General features: G+C 40.3%; 1 long non-coding RNA gene across 1 annotated transcript in view; it reads right to left on the reverse strand.

Moving 5' to 3' along the window:
• Positions 1-2,239: 2,239 nt before the first annotated feature.
• LOC121887953 overlaps positions 2,240-20,947 on the reverse strand; it is an 82,355-nt gene continuing 63,647 nt past the window's right edge. The window contains exons 4-5 of the long non-coding RNA XR_006093095.1: positions 14,900-15,035; positions 2,240-2,623 (exon numbers count right to left, since the gene is read on the reverse strand). This is a non-coding gene — a long non-coding RNA (uncharacterized LOC121887953). The remainder of the gene's footprint in view (positions 2,624-14,899; positions 15,036-20,947) is intronic.

Genomic DNA, 20,947 nt, shown 5'->3' on the forward strand with positions numbered 1-20,947 from the left:
GTGGAAGGTCACAGGTTCCTGCACACAGAAATTAAATAAAATATTGCTGTTCAAGATGTTTGCTGCACTTGTTTCAGGACATTCACGACATTTTAGCCTAACAAATCCACTTCATCGGAACACTCACAAACAAAAATCTCTTTATAGCAATTACTGTATTTATAGCTTACACAGACACATAAATGCGCACACACGTGCGCCCAAACACACACATCCTGTACTGTAGGTCATCAGAGCATTTGGCCAAGAGAGTTGAATCACTGTTACAGTACGTGGGGAAACTGTGTGTGTGTGTGTGTGTGTGTGTGTGTGTGTGTGTGAGTGATTATATGTGTGTGTATGTGCTTTCACAGGTATTGTGTTGCAACTGGTCGCCTGCCCCTGAAACACTGAGCATGGTACAACACCTTCCTGGTAAAAAAGAAGGAAAACAGAGGAGAAAAGGCCAGATGATTAGCTGGATATCATAGCTTTAGACACGTGTAGCTGAGACTTGATGAGTAAGGTAGGAAGAAGTGTATGTGTGTGTGTTTGTGTGAAAGGCAAGGAGGGAGGGGTGAAAAGGAAGCTGATGAATATCAAATGAACAGAGGTCTGTAAGTTGAGCCTTGCATCTTTTCGCCTGCTTTGTGTGTGTGTGTGTGTGTGTATATGTGTGTCTGAGCGTGAGTGCGTGTGCATGGTTGTGTGTAAGGGCAGGGGTGGGGGGTGTTTTGTTATTGTCTTAGAGTGAATAGAATGGGAGTTGATGATCGTGCGTGTAAAGAAAAGAAAAGAGGTGTGTGTGTGTGCTTGTGTGTGTGTGTGTGTGTGTGTGTGTGTGTGTGTAGGTGTGCGTGTAAGTGTGTGAGGCCTGTGTTCAAGCACCACCTAGTGCTCGAGTGTGGCACCTCACCTGTAAAGTATAAGCATAACACCTCAACTGTTACAATAAGAAGTTAAACCTTGCAACAGACTTATTGCATAATACATTAAATATGAGCACAAATACTTGATATATTTGGATGTCATTAATTTTATACTGTTTAAATGTCAAAAATTGTATTAGAGTAATAATATTGAGATAAACAAACATGTTTTGTCACACTGACATTATATTAGTTGTGAACCTTTTATATTATATCTCAAAAGTTTGGCTGTTTAGCACCATCATGATGCTACAGAATAGAAATATGCAGTCATATACACGTGTTTGAAAAATTAATATGGTAATAACATACAAAATGTATTTATCTTTATAGTATTCAAATGCAATACAAACATTTATGATATGACATGGCCTGTAGAGAGAAAAAAAATACAGAAATTGCTACCACATAACACCTCCTCACTATTGTAAGATTTAGGGGCTATTGTGAGACAGAGATAATGTCACAGTCGATTCTTCACTCATCTGACAATCACCAACAGCCACCAGATAAGAGGCACTAGAAGAACCCGGGATAATTATGGCACACATGGCTTAGCAAACTTTCCCCCATTTCGCCAGCTCATTTCAATGTGCCCTTGAATACAGTATACTGTCAACACACATCCATCGCAGTCGGCTTACTCCAAGTTAGCACCACAGCCCCATCAAGCCCTTCCAAACAGGCTGGTGACAGTGATGTGAGGCTGTCGTGCTGGATCAAGGTAATTCAGTCTGAGCCCCCGCCCCAACCCCCCACCTCCCCACCCTCCACCCCCCGTTGTCAGTCGAGCGCGCTGTGACCCTCGGGCATCCAGATTCAGCTCCCCAGACCTGTTTATTTTTATCACAACAATGAAAATTAGCATGATGCTGAACGCCTATGCACACTGCACGCCTCCGAGGCTGTTTGTGTGCATGTGTATAAATGTGTGTGTATGTATATTTATGTGATCAGGCTGTGTGTTTGTGCGTGTGTGTGTGTGGGCGTGACAGTGTCACCTTCTTATCATGGGGCCAATGTTGTGTAGACAGGGAGATTTAGCTGAGAGATTGAGGGGGCTTGGTGGTTACTACTGTGTGCTGTGACAGGTATCACCAATACAAGGATTATCAAAACAAAGATTCCATAAAACTGTCAGAATGAGTGAAGTGTCCCATGGCGGTTTTAGAGAGGAAATGTCAAAATTACTGATCACGCCGTTTCTCTGCACCTTATCTCATTTGGTTTTAATGTCAAACGGATTTCATTCTCATTCAGATATGCATCATGGGCTGAGTTTGTTTTGGTGCGCACATTTTAAAAAGTTAACTTACATTTTAGTTTGTATCTACATTTTTAAGTTTAATTTTGATGGATGTGTTCACAGCAACACTTTATTGAAAAGTAGGTTTTATAGGACAGAGACAGACACAAGACAACATCAGATGCACACTGCATGTAATGCAACATGTAACTGAAAAACGCATAGAAGCAATAGTGGTGGGATTGGACACAGAAAAGACATTTGACTCTGTTAGACGGGACTTTTTATATAGGGCGTTGGAGTGGTTTAATTTCAATGAGACGCTCATCAAAACCATACAGGCTCTATATAATAAACCAACAGTTAGGATCGAATTAATGGGAGTCTGTTGAATTGTATCATGCTTGAACACAGCTGTCGACAGGGATGCTCAGCGAGTCCTCTTCTCTTCTCCATTTTTCTGGAACCTCTGAACCAGAGGATAAAACAAAATGGAAATATAAAAGGTATAGACATGGAGGGGGGTGCAGAAAATAGCACTATTTGCAGATGATGTCCTGGTATACCTATCAAGACCCACTACATACTGCCTGGACTTATGTCAACTCTTACAGACTATGGTCTACTATCTGACTATAAATTAAATGTACAAAAGACACAGACACAGGCCACACCAAACTACCAGAGTAAGATATGGAATATAGTGGGAACTGAAATAAATGAAGTATCAAAGTATCAAAATTAAACTCCATCATTTACAACCCATTACTCTCTAGAATAAAATCTGATATTGGAAGGTGGAGTCTAATTCCTATTATGAGCATCACCTCAAGAGTTGAGGTGATTAAAATGAATATACTTCCAAGGTTACTATACCTGTTCCAGACTCTGCCAGTGGAGGTAACAGACAAAGATTTCATGGAATGGGTTTAAAATGATTTTGAGATACATTTGGCAAGCAACAAGACTGAGGACAAGGTACAGGACTTTGAGAAATTAAGGGAGAAATTACCTTGATTAAAGAGCTATTATCAAGCCACAGAAATAAAAACACAGTGCAGTCCCTCCTACTCAGCAAGATGGAAAGAAATAAAGAAATTGAAGGTAGTACAACGATGGTGTTCCTATAGAGACTATAAATGGTGATAATTAACTAAGAAAACTTAGAGAAGAGACGAATCCATGGTTGGGCATATCTTCTAAGATCCAGTTCGAAATAATCACAAAGAATAGCCTGAAAGCACATAGTAAGGTATTACAATGGATTGCATATGACTCAGAATTTATACTAAATAGAACAGATAAGAAGTTTAAAACTTGGGAAAGAGGGCCTACAATATACTGGGAGCTCCTAAAGAAGAAGGAAATCAAAAACTTTCAAGAATTAAAGGATAAATATGGCTTAACCAATCATGACTTTTATAGATACTTGCAACTGACACATTACTTCGAACAAACAATAAGAAGGGAGAATCTAGATGGGCTAGGTAGAAATTAGTTAGAAACTAACTAGTTAGAAATTATTGAAATGTTTACCTCAGCATATAAATCAGATTCAAGTAGGAATTTAATCTCAAAATTATATAGTGGAGTGGAAAATTTGTGGAAAAGGAAATGATACACTATATATAAAAGAGAAGTGGGAGAAAGAGGCTAATATTGTGTTATCAGTGGATGAATGGGAAAAGATTGATGAACAACAGTGGAAAACAACTTGCTCCTTATCTTTAAGTGAATACAGATGGAAAAATATGACAACATTTTTCTATAACACCGGCACAGAAAAATATCAAGATACAAGGTGCTGGAGATTATGCGGAGCAAATAAAGCCGATCACTTCCATGTCTTCTGGGATTGCCCCTCTATTAGCCTTTACTGGCAGGAGCTAAAGAAATGTATGGAGAAAACATTGAGGGTAGAATTTCCACTTACCTTTAAGGTATTATACTTGGGGAAAACAAACGTGTGTATGGATACATGGGTATGTATAGATATATGTGTCAATGTATATACAGTATCTTGAAATCAGTCCTTTTATTTTATTCAATTTTTGGGATATTTTTCATGTTTAAAAAAAGGAAAATGTATAAGAGAAGACAATGTTTGGCAGATATATGAATATCTATCTCCATAGAAAGAGAAAATAATAAAATGTAGGTTTTATTATAATTTAGTATTAAGGCATTTCCTTATTTAATGCTGTTAAATCGTTTCAGGATTTTCATCACAGAAATAAAATCTAACCAAAAAATCAAGACTAATTAGAACTTAAAAGAACCTGGAATTGATTTGTTATACATTTCACATTTCACTTTAATACAATTGAATTCCGTTTCTTCAGTGAACTATGACATATGTTTTTTGTTTGTTTGTTTTTTTGGTTTATTACACACTGATGTTTGTACTTAGCCTGTAAGGCTAGCAAGTCCAAACGTTATACATTATAAACTATTTCTGTTATTTAGGGTATAAATTTATTGATCACACACAACAATGGCTACAAGATTGTCAGTTTTTCATTGGGTCTTTACAATGAGTATTGCTGCAGGAAGTTTAAGTGTTACAGTTTTAAAGCCTTTGCACAGGGGCGAAGAAATGCATTACTGGTCTGTCCGGCCTAGTGGATGGAACTGAGACAGATGTTCAATGCTTTGCCTGCCTGCACACACACATACCAACTATACTGGTCCCACACATAGATGTACGTGAGCTCATAGATGTATGCTCTATCTCTCATTCCACTTTACACACACACATACATACACTCACCAGTGAAAGCGTTTTCCAGTGTGACTGACAGCAGTGATGGAGGTGAAGATAAGCCTGATTAATTGGGAGGATGGGTGGGAGTGGGAGTCTACACAGAGGCTACGCTGCAGTGCTTCAGCAATGCCTTTGTGGCATCGCATGCCACTACTCAAACGATTTGTCAACACCGCTGAACGACATTTATTTGAGTGCACCCATGGTCTCCATTTTGCAAAGTGGTATTTTGTCATGGCTGAAAAATGGCCTTCCCGAATCAACTTTGACACCCAGCTCTGAAGTTTTTTTTTGTTTTTTTTCTTTTTTTCTCTTTACTATCCCCAGTGTAATGATTGGAGATGAGTATGGCAGTTCAAATCCTCAGACAGCCAAAGGTCTACTCAACAGACTGTCCTTCTAATGAAAAACACATGTGCCTTTTGCTCATAATACATGGAAACAATTTCTCAAACTCTTTCTACAGGAACCCGTGATAGCCCTTGACATTAATGCCACAACCCATTGGGACCTCACACAACCTGGTGAATCTCAATAGGACCAATTACGCTTGAGTTAGACACGGATGATTTTACAATGAATTTCAGACACAAGTTAAAAAATATTTGTACAAAAAAATGTACTGTATCATTTGTTAGATCTTAGTACTTGTGGGCTTTAGTCATGTTTTTCTCAAAAGGCTTTTGTAAAATTCATGACACAGAAAGCAAGATTTTTTGAATGAATGTTTGAATAAAGCTTGTCTTAATTCTATAGACCCAAAGCTCTTATCAAGATGGGATGATGAATAAAGTAAAGTCTAATTCAACAATATAATGGACTCCCTCTGTATTAAAGCCATACTGTACATGTGGCTAAATCTATGCGATTTTATTCTGTAACTGGAGTCCTACATTTGGAAATCAGAATCACAATATTTATAATTAATGAAGTCCATTACAAATTAAACAGCTATGTGCTTAACTTATCCCACTCCCTAAAATCCCAAAAACTCAACACTATTTTTTTTTTTTTTCAGGATGACTGCAAAGACATATCTTGGTTGACAAACACAATCAATCACTATCACAATCAAGAAGATGAAATGGCAACCTCAACACATCTCCATATAATCATTAAGAAGTAAGTGATTTTGCAATATAACATGTAACTTAATCTGGTCTGATATGATTACCTCACACTTTAACATGCAGCATAATTGCCCTCTGTGTTTTGAAATTGGGCTTTCTGAAACTGATTTCCTCTGTGATATGATTGCTGTCTCTTCACTGTCAATCCTGTCAATTTAGGATTTTGTTAATGCAATCAGCATTGTAGAAAACTTTCCCCCCTAAACATATGTTCAACAAACACAATCCAGTTGTGTGGTTTCACTGTGATTCAAGAATCCCTGAGTGCACTCATTCAAAACTGCAGGGAGAAAGACTGATATGGCAGAGCAGTGAGGATCCATTCAAATATGATTATAACTGAATTAATAGACATTGACGTTTGTGTTTGTTCCAATGTGGTGAACAGCCCAGCCTTTCCTGCCAATGGGCCCATGGATGACACTAATACCTTGTAATCAAAGGAAATGTGTATAGCTCCACAACCATTACATTCAGATTTTGTCTCTCTCGTTTTCTTACTTCACTCTTGTTTGTTTCGGTGTAATGCAGATCAGTTCTGGGTTTATTTTCTACCCTCAAAGCTGAATCTTTTATTTGATTTGCGGTAGAAAAAAAATCTTCCTGGTGAAATTACATCCACATGGCAGAGCCTCTGAGCTCATACTGTAGCTGGGTTGGCATTGACAACAGCCATGCCATGATGACAAGACAAGGTTAGCAACAACTGAGGAGTTGTTTTCCAAAACACTAAGCTTCTATTTTAGGTAATAAATTATTAAATGAAGGCCATTACTGATTATGTTTAAAATATAGAAACATCAAGAGCAGGAGTGTTTGATTCACTAATTCACAAATTTCTTAACTCCATCTGGTTATTCATGCTTGTTTGGGAAGCAGTTAAGATTGTAATGGCATAACTGACTGTTGCTAAAAGAAAAATCTTAGAAAGTATAAAAATTAATTCACCCTTTGTCAGGCTTTGCAAGCATACCATCAAAATTGCTTTTTGGCTAACTAAATATTTATACATTTTTACAAAGAAGATAGCACTGACATTACAAAGTTGCAAGGCACTCCCACTTAATCATTCATTGTGTCCTCTTCACCTCAGGATGTGGTTGACATGGCATGAAGGGATCTAGATGCGCTCTCATATCTATCACTGAGCGACTTTTCTTCCTTTTTCTTCTCTAATGCCTGTGAAGACAGTTCACCCTCAGGAAAGAGGCGGCTACGTTTTCACCTCTTCCGAAAGCACAGAAGGGAATTAACCAGTTGAAAGGTTATGTGGTAAGTCAATATTAGCTTTTCGGCTTACCTCAATGATTGAGCCCTGTAATTATACGACACAGTTCTGAACCCTTATTGGTGGAATCCTTGTCTCTCCTTATCCTTTAACTTTGACAAAATACACCTCTGAAGCTTCTCATATATACATGGTACTTTTGTTTGAGCTTGTAACTGCAAATTTTTGGGATCCGTTAAGTAATAAAATACAGAATTTGCATTTAGGGGTGTGCTGGTAAAGACTGGGGTACATTTTGTCTCCGCTTGCAACACTGCGGTTTTTTGACTTAAGCTTTTGTATTCCCTGTTACTGTCACTGTTTAGCATTTAATCACACATAAATACCCCTAGGGTAATCTTTCAAAAATATATAACTATATAGGGGATGACTGGCAAGCCATAGTAACAGCTTAAAACGTATAATGTTAATGGGGCCATCTCTGAGGTAAAGCCCCTGTAATAGAAATTTTAGTGGATTTACCTTATGACAATGTAGCATAACTATACAGCCTGTAGAGAGCTCTTAATCCTTGAGAAAACAATCTTTGTACAAACTGAGTCTGTACTTTTGCTAATATTCACTATTTACCTTAGAACAGGGACATGATGTCCCCCACTGACACTAATCCACAATAAATTAGGGTCTTTACTGTTAATATTTACAAAGTCACGAAATGAATAGGCTGGTATCCATCTGGATTTCATAGAGACAGAATTTCCTTGCTAAGGACACACTGTAGGATGACACAAACCAGCCCTGCACATACCATTAAAAAAAACAACATTTGTTTGTTACACTATTTCACATGATGAAGGGACGTGGGATATTCTTTCAGCTCAGTGTTTACAGCAAAGTCAAAGATGGTATGCTCTCTGGATTTTTTTTAGTATTTTGACACAAATGCCCGGTCAAGTGGGTATGTACTAGTATGTTTGTGTATATCTGTTTATCCAGAGGACCTTGAGGTGATGTTGCCTTGACATCCAGTAGTCAAATATAAACTAAATACATTTTTTTCTGTAGTGGAAGACAAGATTCATCCACAATCCAAGTGGGAACCTATCCCAGCATGCAATTAGTGAGAGTCAGGGTACAGCCTGTACAAGTTGCTAATCTATTACTCATTCCAATATAAAAACTTTAAACAGAACACTGTCAAACGAAACACACAGCATTATGAGGTAAAACAGCACATAATTGTCATCATAATGGCAGTAAGTGTCAATAAATATGGTACATGTGTCAATACAAACTTAAGCAAACTGTTTTTTATTTTATTCTTGTGTTAAGGCTCACTCCAGTTCAGATTTGCCACAGCAGACACTAAACAGTCCATCAACTACCATATCATTGTCTGTCAGAGACTTCCGCTTGTACTATATTACCTTCTTGCCGTTGAACATAGCTCATTAAATCTCACTTTTCCATACCACTTGTCCCAGTAAATAAAGTTGTTGTTGTTGGCGCATGCTGCTTTCACAGTCATGCTCTCTCTCTCTTTCTCTCTCCCTCTCTCTCTCACTACGCGCAGTGTTCGAAGGTAATTGAAAATGTGATCCATGAAGTCACAAGTGCAATTTAACTCAAAGCCTACCCATGTTAGCGCTTCCACTCGTAACAGGTCAAAGAATGAAATTAATTTTTAAAAAGGCGACCCATGAAATTGCACTCATGATAGATGGGGGGTAAAAAGCAATATTTTAATACATTTATGGCTATATATTTTCTAGCCACCTTGACATGGAAACACCGCTTCTCTGTATTAAAAGATAGTGTTATATGAGTTCATTTGGAGAATGAGGGGAAGTGTGGTACATGGTAAACTTTAAGTAAATGAATATGTTCTTGTGAATGAAGAACCCTTCAGGAGCATTTGAACTCCTACGGTCTTCACTCACGCAAGCCTTTACATTCATTACTATATTACACAAAATGTGCGCTATTAATTGTCAATATAAAGTGCAAATTTATATTGCAGCCTTGGACATAGTTTGAGCTGAAGTAATGAAATAATTTAGCACCCATACAATGCATGTAGCAATGATGGAGTTTTGGTACTATTTTCACAGGTTTTCAAGTTGGGTACCTTTCATCATATTCTTCATCTTATTCAAAATGTTTGCTGACTAGCTGGATTTTATTTTACGCTTAGCTTTTTACTAAATTCAAAACATCTGTGCAACCCTCTACATGGGAGAAAGTCATATGTCAGATGGTACAGGGCAGAGGGAAAAAGTACCGATTGGTCAGTCGCGTCTGTTGGGAATAAAAAGGCTCAAGTACGTCAGTAAGTAAGTATGACATACGTGTCTTAGAATAGTTGTCTACGTCTGAGACCATTTAAACCTCTATAGTTCACTTGACCTGCCCATAGAGAGTGCTCCAAAGCAGTGTTCCTATTCTTAGAAACATTTTTACATGCAGGACCTGGCTAGTACAGTAGCATCAGAGCCAATCTGCAAGCCTCTCAAAGGTCCCTCACCAACTGTCACCTCCATACTCCACAGAGGGAACAGGGGCGATGTGGACGATTCTGGAGGAAGACTGAGGTGCTGAAGGGGCAGCTGCCTTCGCTTCGGTCTGAGTCCTCTGACCCACTTTCCCACCTTTTCCACCTCACACGAAATCCCCTTCGCCATCTCCTCTCCCGCTCTCTCGCTCAAGATTAATGGTGTGAACCCAAACCTGCTGGCAAACTGGATGTAAGGATGATGTCTGAGGTGAGGCCTGACAGAAGTTTGGAGTGCAGGATAGGAGTACTGTGTGGTTGTGTATGACCACTCTGTGCTCAAATAAATATGGCAGGTCCGTGGGGACGGTCCTTATGGTGAAGACATCTTGTTGCAGGAGTAAGCGAGGAGCTGTAGCTCATATTTCACTCTCTCTGAGCTGCCCGAGTTCTCCGTCTTTCACTCTTTCTGTCTCTCTACCTTGTTGCCTTGAGGGTGAAAAGGCAAATTCTCAAGGCCTGAAAGTATGTGAGAAGACTTGGTTGGACAGAAGTTCAAGATGTCATAGGAGAGAAGTTGTGTTTCGACACGAAGCCTTGTTTGTGCTCATCAGCAAACCTGTCAGGAGGCCGTTTGATGTTGTATTTGGGTGATGTCCTCGGGCACTGTGTTTGTGTTAGCTTCCATATGGATTAGCTTCATATAACTCGGCCTTGCCTTAGATTATCCATCAATAGGAGACACAGCGATGCTCGAGTCAAACTCATCCACTATCGCTTATATTCACATATACCCCCTTCCACAGGAAAAAAGTGCCCTCACCGGGATTTGAATTAATGACAAGGTCCAAGAGGAATTCTTCAATATAATTACTCCAGGGGGGAAAAGTTTTCTACAGAGCTGAAATTTTCTCAAATCACCACCATACCTCCACCTGCATAATTGATAGAGTCCTCATGATTAAGCTAATGAGGCTCAGAGCTTAAGCCCTATCCAACAGCCCCTAATTACAAATATGTAATATCCCCCCTCTGCTTCAATTAGCATTAGAACAGAAGGTTAAGAATCATTCAATATTCATGCGGACGGTGAACTTCAAGGTTAAGGAGACTGGTCATTTAACCTCAGCTTTAAAATAAAAGTCATTTTCTTTAATTGTCTTTGATGAGAGCCACTAAGTATATAGCTGTGGGAGATGCTTCATCAAGTTTTACCAAGGTACAAGCGAAATGTTATTGCATTACCTTCGTCTACTTTTCGTGTCCGGGGGATGCTTTTGATGAGTCGTTTTGGTGTTTTAGATGTTTAAACAACTTACAGACCTGATGCTGTTCCTCGCATTTCTTTGTTCTCTATCGGTTCACATATTTTCTTTTAGAATACCTGAGCCAAACAGGTGTGTGACGTAAGGTAGCCGAGCTGTCAGACCTGTGGAGAGATGGTTTCTGATTGACACCCCTGGAGGCAATAGGCCTAATCATGGGAAAGCTCTCTGCAGACTTGTAAGGACCGCTCTCTTATGTGATGAAGGCTCAATGAAAAAGGGATCAGATGGCAAGGTGTGCATGTGTAAGGACTCTTGCTTTGTGCAAAATATACTGAACTTCCTTTTACACAGTTGGCACACTTTGTCCTACATCTGCTTTGTCTGTTGCTTTTCAATAGTCAGGGTACATTAAAATAGGTAAAAAGAGTATAACATATGAGTATAAGGTCATGTATGAATTTCTTCTCATATTTTTACAATATATAAATATTATTGCACTATATTGAGGAGAGACATGGGAGTTACATGGAACGGGAGTTTTAACTTTGGTCTTGCTTGAGTCCACCTCCTCCAGAATGTGTCTGACCATTGACTCGGGGTTTGACGGGGGACTGCATTGGCGTTGTGTCAGCAGTAGAGACCACAAAGCAGGGCCTGGGACTCAGAGACTGGGCTTGGAGCCTATAGCCTGGAGGCTGTAGGCCCAGCACTGCACCCGCTAGCCTAGGCCAGCCCAGTCCAGCACAGCCTAGACCAGCCCAGCCCATCCCAGCTCTGCTCAGCCCCCTCCTCCCTGTGGCCTCCCTGCACCTTCACCAGCTGCGCTTTTCTGGCTCCAGCTGCTAGGTGTATATGTGTGTGTATGCTGTCCGCCCCCTCTAAACCCCCTTTTTTCCCCCTGCATCTTTTGTTTTTCCCTTTTCTGGTTTTCCCTCGTTCTCTCGTTCTCTTATTTTTTCATTTCTGATTTGTCCTCTCACCGTGTGCCTGCCTCATCGTCTCTTTTTTTATCCTCTCTGCCTCTCATCCTACCCTCCCTTGCCAGACACAGGGGTTGTAATAGTGCCCAGCAATTACTGAGTTGGCATGTGCTGCATTGTTTACTCACAGTCCTATTCCTACTGGACTTTATTAAAACACCATCTGCCGTCAGCTCTGGAATGGTAGAAGAGGTGGTGGAGGAGGAGATGGAGGAGGAAGGCAATGGGAGAAAAGCGATAGATTTGGCTGCAGAATGGAAGGAGAATGGCTGGACTCACGTGGAGAGCGCGGGCTGCCACGGTGGTCTCTTGTCAGAGGGACATCGATGGTACATGAGATAGAGGAGGCTAAATGAGATTTTTGGTGCAAGCGAAAGGGTCTGGTAATGGGAACAAACTAAGTGAGTGTGAGCTCCAGGAGACATGGATCCAAGTTTTTGGAGAAATTATCAGTATTTCAAAAGTGTGTATAAATATCTGTAATCTAGTATGAAAAAAAGTAATCTTAATAAAGTGTCGATTACCACTTTTTACAGATTTGACCAAAAGACGTGAAGGCAGAGATGACAGAGATCCTTCATCAGGCCTGTCGGTCACACAGAGCGACTCAGGTGCTAAATAGCATGTGGGATAATAACAGCATGGCCACGGCTGTTTATCAACACTCACATAACCTCTTTCTCTCTTACACACACACACACACACACACACACACACACACTATAGAGCCATGCTGGGTAATAATGCTGTGGCCCGCCCATGTAATGACATTCTGATGGTTATTTCATTAGCTGTAATTTGTTACGGGACGTGTCATTTCGGACGAGAGTCTGGATTGATTGGAGAAGTCATTGAGAGGAGGCGGGCTGGACCCACTACAAGCTGGATCAATTAGTCAATTATTGCAGAGGCTTGGCTTCAACAGTTCTGGCATACCATGTGTGTGTGTGTGTGTGTGTGTGTTACGGAGTGTTTCTCTACTGCATTATCTATATACTCGAAATGAAAAAAATTCCCAATCTTTAAAGTCAGTCTTCTGGTTCAGCAACAAGTCCAGTTTTCCAACTGCAATTGAATGTTTTTCTCTAAACTCTTACAAAATCCATTTCAAAGTATGATTTCTTGGGCTTCACATGATCAGTTTAGAACAGAAAGAACCTGAATCACAGTACTATTCATAAGAATGCATAAATATTTTTAGAATAAATAATTGTATATTGTAATTGTATAATAATAAATAAGGTGCAGTCCTTAGGGATGTCTCCATGTTGTAATGCCAGATTTTTTGCACATGTTGACATTTGTGGAGGATCAAAACTGAATTCCTAAAATAATTTCTTTGATAATCTCACTGTGAAATGTTTGTCTTCCACATCCAATGGCTACATCTGTAGCTTTTACTAAATGGGGCCCATCATAATACAAAGCAATGTCTCGTTATGTTGTGTAATTTATACCAGGCACTGGAGCAATCATTGTCAGGCTATTAAAATAATAACATGCTGATCGTTTAACAGCCAAGGCTTATCCTTCATGCTGTCCAGACTGAGGCGAGTCTAGTGGTTGTTTATTTGTGCTCCGGAAATGTCTGTAGGGATCAATGAGGTGGAAGACACAAGCACACTCACACAGATACATGTGCAAACACAACACGCAATTATTAGGTCTTTCGAGATGCTCTGTGGTCAGTCTGTTCCACAGAACCCAGTCATCATAATTGGATGCATATTCGGTAGGAAAGTAAAGGCTGGCTGAGGGAAGATAAGGTGAGGTAAAAGAAGGGCACTTGTTTAGGCAGTTTTACCTCAGCTGGGCTGGACAGTGAACATGGGGCCTCATTTGTACATTGTCTACCTAAATCAGCTGTCTGTCTCTGCTGATGTCTGCAACAGATAGAATTATCTGGCAGCATGAGAAACACTGGAGACTAATGAGAGTAAAGAGGTGCATCCCGGCCATTGTAGGACAAATCAAACCAGCACAGATTCTGTATAGTCACGCGGCAATCATAATGTCGCAAGCTACAGTTAGCTAGCTCATATGACATAATGCTTGTCAGACATGTGGCGAAAATATCCCACATGCCTTTCCTTTAGTTCTATTTTGCTATATATCTTAAAAGACAGTCAGTATTTTGAGACAGTATCTGATTCCTGTGAAAACTAAGCTATAAAAACTGATCATAAATGTTAATCTGTCATTTATCATTCAACTTATATCCCTTTTATAAGGTTAAATTAATGACTGCCAATTTTCTCAACTGTATGGAAACGTATACATGAATACAGTTTTAATACATTCACCATATCATGCTGAAACTATCAGTTAACTGCAATGTACAAATATTTTCTTGAGCTAAATATAATATCTATCAGGTTTAAATAGTATTTCATATTTTGTTATGGTTATATTAGAAATATTCAGTACTGTACAGCATGTACACATTTGCCATTTTATACAGTAGAGGGGATTATCATATTCTGTTTTTATTGGTATGGATATATTCAGTTGCAAATGAGGTAAAATAGATACAAAATGGGCATAATATGGAAATAAAAATCTCATTTGAGGCAAAGACAGCAGATATCACACTTGCAGTCATGAGTTATTCATGCATTAGAGATATTGTAGATTGACAGCACAATTATGTCAGATGGTATTACGCATCAGCAACCATGTCGTGCCCCCTGGATGGGCACATACACCACACTACAGATTGAAAAATAGAGGGCATCTGAGGGGAATTCACTCTAACTGCAGTAAACTGAATACTCAGATAAGCTAACAGATGAAACCATGAGAGTTTAAGAATAGGGGAGGGCAACTTGGATGTGTTTGCGTGTGCGTGTGTGTGTGTGTGTGTGTGTGTGTGTGTGTGCCATACCACACAAGCAGATCCTCTGTGGCAGCCCTCAGCTGCTGATGTTGTCGGGGGTGGGAGGTCAAAGGTCGGACCAAGGTTCATTATGGCCTGCCATCTTTCAGCCTGTCCAGACGCCAACACCCCACTGTCAGCAGCACTGACACAAAAAGATCAAATTAAGGATTATTGTCATTCAAACACAATACATGAAGACTTCCGATATCAAATGAGAAAATGTGAAAACTACAGAAAAAATCTGCCTCTGTAGGTCTTGAAATATGAACATTTTTAATTAGAAGACGTGTTTTGTGGAATCTTTGAAGTGTAGAGTAGCTATTCCACATTTGATGTTCCTTGACTTCCATATTGTAACAATGACTCACATTGTTTCATTCTGAACATACTGTGTTCAAAGCACATTAAAGACAAACAAATAACATAAAATAATCCTGCAAAGTCATAAATAATTTCGGTGAATGAGATCCACCTGCTCCTCAAATAGATGCTTTTTTTTTTTTAAAAATGAGCACACATGCCAGGAGAGGATACAGTAACTGTGCCATTAAACTCAGAGGTGTCGTGCACTCGTGTACAGTAGAGTGTAGTTATCTTTAACGAGAGTGAAATCACTGTCTCTTAAAACAACGCATACTGTTTTATAGGTCACATCAGAGCTGCGTTCAAAGCAAGCATCCTCCGCCACAACAGGATGGACCGCTCACCACTTCCTCCTCCGCTGCATTTCACTTCCTCTATTAATGCTTTTATTTACTATTAGGTCGCCATTGTGTATGATACTAGAAGATAAACAAACAAAGACATCTGTGCCGACACTGTGACAGTTTAATATGTAGCATCGAAACAAACGCTGATGATTCTTAAGTGTTGAAAAAGTCAGGAAAAATGGATTCTCAGTTGCATTGACACAGTAGACTTCCAGTGGTTAGCCCCAGACTAGCAACAGCAATCAATAATAAATAGAATAATAAATCAGCATCATCATACACAGCTTATATGAGATCAAATGGATTTCAGTATCCATTTGCTGTTAAACCATGAGATAAGATCCTGTCAGTCGTAGCAATCTGCGCTCTCTTAGCACGTCTTGTAAAAAGTAACTGTTTGCTGTAAAAGAAAAGTTTATCTCCATTCAAGTCCATCCAGGGCTTTAAAACACCACGTCAGCGTTTCTCCGACCTTAAGGAAATGGAGAAAGGCCATCTGGGGTGCTTTTTGTTACATTTTTATTTAATATTGTAAAGTGTTAGACGCAATTTTAGGTGAGAAACCTCGCTTTAAGCCCAGGCATTAAAAACAAATACACGAATTCAATTATCACTCAGCACAGTTCATCAACCGGTGCGACAGGGAGTTAAAAGTAACAAGACTGGGGTGTCTAGCGCGGTGTCAGCATGTCTCTATCACCTCAGTGATGGAGGGGCCAGCTGAGGATGGACTCTTATGGCCTGCGACATGTTCCTCCACCCCGTCGCTCCCTCCCCTTCGCCTCCGTTCGTCCCACATGCCCTGCCTCCTACAAGCACCTTTTGTGTGGGCTAAATGGGGCTGGATGCACCCCTTTAACTTTGATTTCCATTTTCCATTGTCCGCCTATTGACGGGGAGGGTGACTCCATCTGTGCCTGCCTTGCGTGGTGCCACCCTTTCAATAGGCATATGCTCCACATGTAAGAGCCCTAAACTTGCAAAAGAATGGGTGGAGGGAATAATGATATACAAGACGGGCCCCTCACTTCATAGAGGGAGAGAGAGATTGAGAGATTGAGGAAGAGAGAGAGAGAGAGAGAGAGAAAATACTCCATTCATCAATTTATTGTATAGCCCTTAAAACTCCACAGCCTTTTTATGTATATTCAAGAGCGCAGAAGAGATTACACAAAAGCCCCTGCTGAACTGATGGCGTTTTAAATTGCGGTCAAGCTGCTCCACTCGCCTCCTGAACTGTGCTCAAAATGTGCACGTGTGTTTTACACGAAGGGAGACGCAGCTTGCCCGCCACCGGCCCACAATGGAAGCCCCACAGAACAATTGATAACTGTTAACTGAGGTGGCGCGCCGGGTCAGTTTTGACTTGGAAATGTGCAATATGCTGTGAAAACAGCCCCTTGTGTTCGCTCTCCCCCTTCAGATCTTATCTCCGCATGTGATAACACCACTTAAGATCTCATACAGTAACACACATTAAGTCATTTCCCTCTCCAAACAAACTGAAGAGGAAAGTCAGTGAAAAAAATAAAAAAACGTGAAATTTGGTACTAGATCATTATTAGCCAGTGTTTTTTCTTTGAGATTCTTATCTGCAAGCCCAATTTTGATTTAAACTTTTTTCTCATGTTAGGATTATTTTCGTCTTGAAACCCAATTTAGCTGAAGAAAGAGCCTCATACAGGGTGGGAAGAGGCGAAGCTCATGGCTTAATTTGCCTTCCATTCCACTTCATTCATTTACTTATTCATTCATTGCCTCTTTCTCCCTGTCCATCAACCTTACCCTAATCTCTCTCTTTATCCTTCTCCTCCTACTCCTTCCTTGACACCCATGACGCCCAGTGCCCCCACACTCACCCCAACGCTGTCTAGCCCCACCCCTCTCCGTTCCTCCTGTTCAGTTATAAGGCTCTATCGATTACAAGCCTGTCGTACAAAACGACCTAATGGAGGGTCAGCTTTAATGTGAGTGGCGGGGGGGCCGTGTCTTAGGTAGGAGCTGAGCCTGGCTTTAAACACCCCTTCTCCTTCCTTCTCCTCCTCCTGTGTCCCTTGCTCCCTCCTGCTGGGCTCCACCTTGTCCCTCTTAGCCCCTTTCCATTGGAGAGTGGGGGCCATGAAAAATCAACAGCGGAGCCATCAATCCCCCCCCCCCCCCTCCCTCCTCTCTCTTTACAAGGCCCACCGCCGGCTGCAGCGGCTGCCCATGTGCGAGGGTATTTAGTGGGGGCCTGAAAGCTGAAAGGAGAAGCGCCTGGATCAAATGTGGAGCGGAGGGGGGGGGAGTTGAGGGAACAGAAGGAGCCCTCTCAGGAGGGGTGCTGAGGCCCCGGCTCGTTTTATAGACTCCCCTGAAAGAACGTGATTACAGATCATTATCCAATTGAAGCAGATTGATGGGCCGGGGTCAAAGTAATATAGCTCATAGTAGCTCAGCGAAAGGGGAGGGGTGATAGGAAAGGACGGAGGGCAGCGCAGAAGTGTGGGGTGAGGTAGGGGGGTTTGCAGACAGGGTGAAGATGGTATAATGACCGGATTGTCACCACAGAATGGAGTACGGGAAAGGGGGGAGAGGAGCAGAGGAGGAGAGGGAGGAGGAGGAGGAAGACCCAAACTTGTCGAATGAAAGACTGGGGCTTTTCTTTTTCAGGAATGAGTTGAAGTAGCACAACAAGTCCTGATGGAGAGGAGAGATGCTGGATTGGCCTTGTCACTCCAGAGGGCAGATAAAGAGATCTTTATGTGGAGGGGAGGCAGGAGAATTTGTCCAGAGTGACTTGGCTGTGTGTCTCCTTGTAAATAATGTGGTTCATTCTCTTCTTTTTTTTTTACTGACAGAATCAAGATTGAATCAAGAGTTGTTATAAAATTAGACAGCTGTTGGATTTAAAAATGGTATTTTAATTCTTTTCAAGAATTTAGGAAAAGGCTATTTACTTATGTTAACTTAATTATATTAACTTATGTTATTATTTTGACTGAACTCAACAAATGGTAATTGCACAGAACCACTATAATTTGTGTATTTTTATGATAGATATTACAATATTTTTATGAGTTCCAGGAGAAAATAAAGTCCTTTTTTTTTGGTTTCAGAAAGTTATTTTAAGCATAGGCGTGGACGGTGGCACCATTAGATTTATTTATTTTTTTCATTTTTCATATTTCACATTCAGTACGTCATTTGCTGCCGTCAGCTAATGCCCTGACCTCTTTTTATGATCTTTCGATAGCTTATTAGCCTGTGTACCATTTGCTTCAAACTGTTCTGTTACATAATACAATGCATTACAATGCATAATGTTCCTGACCTTTCCAATGCACCGGAAAGGTAGATCTCTGATGATTATCACTGTTCAAGTACCGAGAGCACAGATCCGGTTCTCCTGTCTCCTGTCCTCACAGAGCATATGCATGTAAACCAACATGAGAACACTACACTACAAAGGACTTGTGAAAAGGCCTATTTGTGAAAGGTCCAAGTGTGTTTTTAGAGGACAAGAAGACACATCATAACTGAGATTCTTACTGAGTTGCATCATTCATTCACATCACGTCAAATTGCATTGTCTTGAATCAAATCATGTCAAATCACACTGCATCCCAATGGTAGTTGCTTCATATGTACCTTAAATGTAATTGGATCGTTGGCAGTGAATCGAGATGCGTATCACATCAGTCACAGTGATGGAGATTCACATTCCTAGAATGTATATGATGATATACATATGAGGCTGCATAGCTGTTCATAAAACCTTACGTGACATTGAGTGTAATTTTAAATGGATTAAACAATATCAGTGGCAATAATAGAACATGTTTAGCACTTGTTGGATGCCACAGTGTTAGTCATAGTTCAGATATGTACATTTATATTGCTGAGGGCAGATACATTTTGATAGTCAATATGCCTGATTTTGAGATTTTATCACTTGTTTTGTCAACCCACAACATGGCTTCTGCACGACAACAACTCAAGCGGCTTTCTCTACTCAAACACAACTCATACACACATTCATGCACATGAGAATCACGCCAACATGCCATGAGTTGGTATGTCATGGCGTTTTATGTTACATCTATGAATCTGATGCATTCATTAATGGTTTGTTTGCAGGACGGCGGTTCTGTAGATGGTGCCAGTGGACTGGAGTCTTGTGACAGGGAGCGTCTTCATCTACAATAGAGTGCTTATGGGTAATGGCTATGGTACTGAATAGCCTTTTGATATTGGCTGAGACAAAGTGTCTCTAAATGTCCCTTGCTTTCCAGATTCACAGATGTAAAAAAAAAAAAGAAGAAAAAGACAGCACGAGCATGTTTTAGATCAAACTTGACATTTTTCATTTCATTCATTTTTTCGCATGGGATATTTTAAACAAAATGTATCCTAAATGATGCAGAACTTTGGGACTTAAATCGGACTTGACAGATGCACATGCTGTCCGTGTGCGCTCGGCATGCAGAAACAGGCACACAGCAATTACGGTGAGTGAGCGAGAGCGTAAAAAAACATCTTAAAGGTTCACAACTTTGCTCTGTGCAGCCTTTGCGTAATTATAGGATTAATGAAGAATACATTCATCATTGGCGGCTGCGGCGCATAAAAAGGGTCACATACTGCTGCATGTTTAGGAGGTGCTTTATTCAACTCTTGCTCATTTTCTGAGGAAGTGAATTTACGAGGTGACGCACGGGCAAATGCCATCACATGTGGTCAGGAACAGCACACACAACAGCTTCATTACACACACATTACTCATATTTGCACATGCCTAGACAACATACAAATAGCACTTACGTTGTACTATTATTCCATGTGTGTTCATGTTAGGCTTAACACGCTATGTGAAATAGTCACAAAATTTAATCTTTAGATTTGTGTACATGGAAATGAATTTTCCATTGTTTTCGTGACACTCAGCACAACTTTCAAACTAATATATTTCAAAGTTGAAGTGTTTTATTGGATAACGTGGCTCAATATTAATTGAGGAAGACTCCAAATATTCTTGGAAATATAAAATTAAATGTGCAACTTCTCATTTTTACGATCACAGGCTATGAAACGCCTTTTCTTAACAGAGAAACAACAGCAGACAACCCAAAACAGTAGTCGAATGCACCAAGTCTGCCCACAACACGATGCTCTTCCGTAGCCTGCTATCAAAAACTGACAAAAAAAAAACCTTTATTTCTCAGAATCCAACTAAAAATAATTAAAGCACATGGCCATAACATTAACCTATTGTATTGTTGAGTTATCAAGGACAAAGATATCATTAAAAGAAAACCTTAACACAGTGAGGAAAATACTTCCGGATGGGTCCTCCTGTCCACCC

This window comes from Thunnus maccoyii, chromosome 21 (assembly GCF_910596095.1).
Source record: "Thunnus maccoyii chromosome 21, fThuMac1.1, whole genome shotgun sequence".
NCBI lineage: Eukaryota > Metazoa > Chordata > Actinopteri > Scombriformes > Scombridae > Thunnus > Thunnus maccoyii.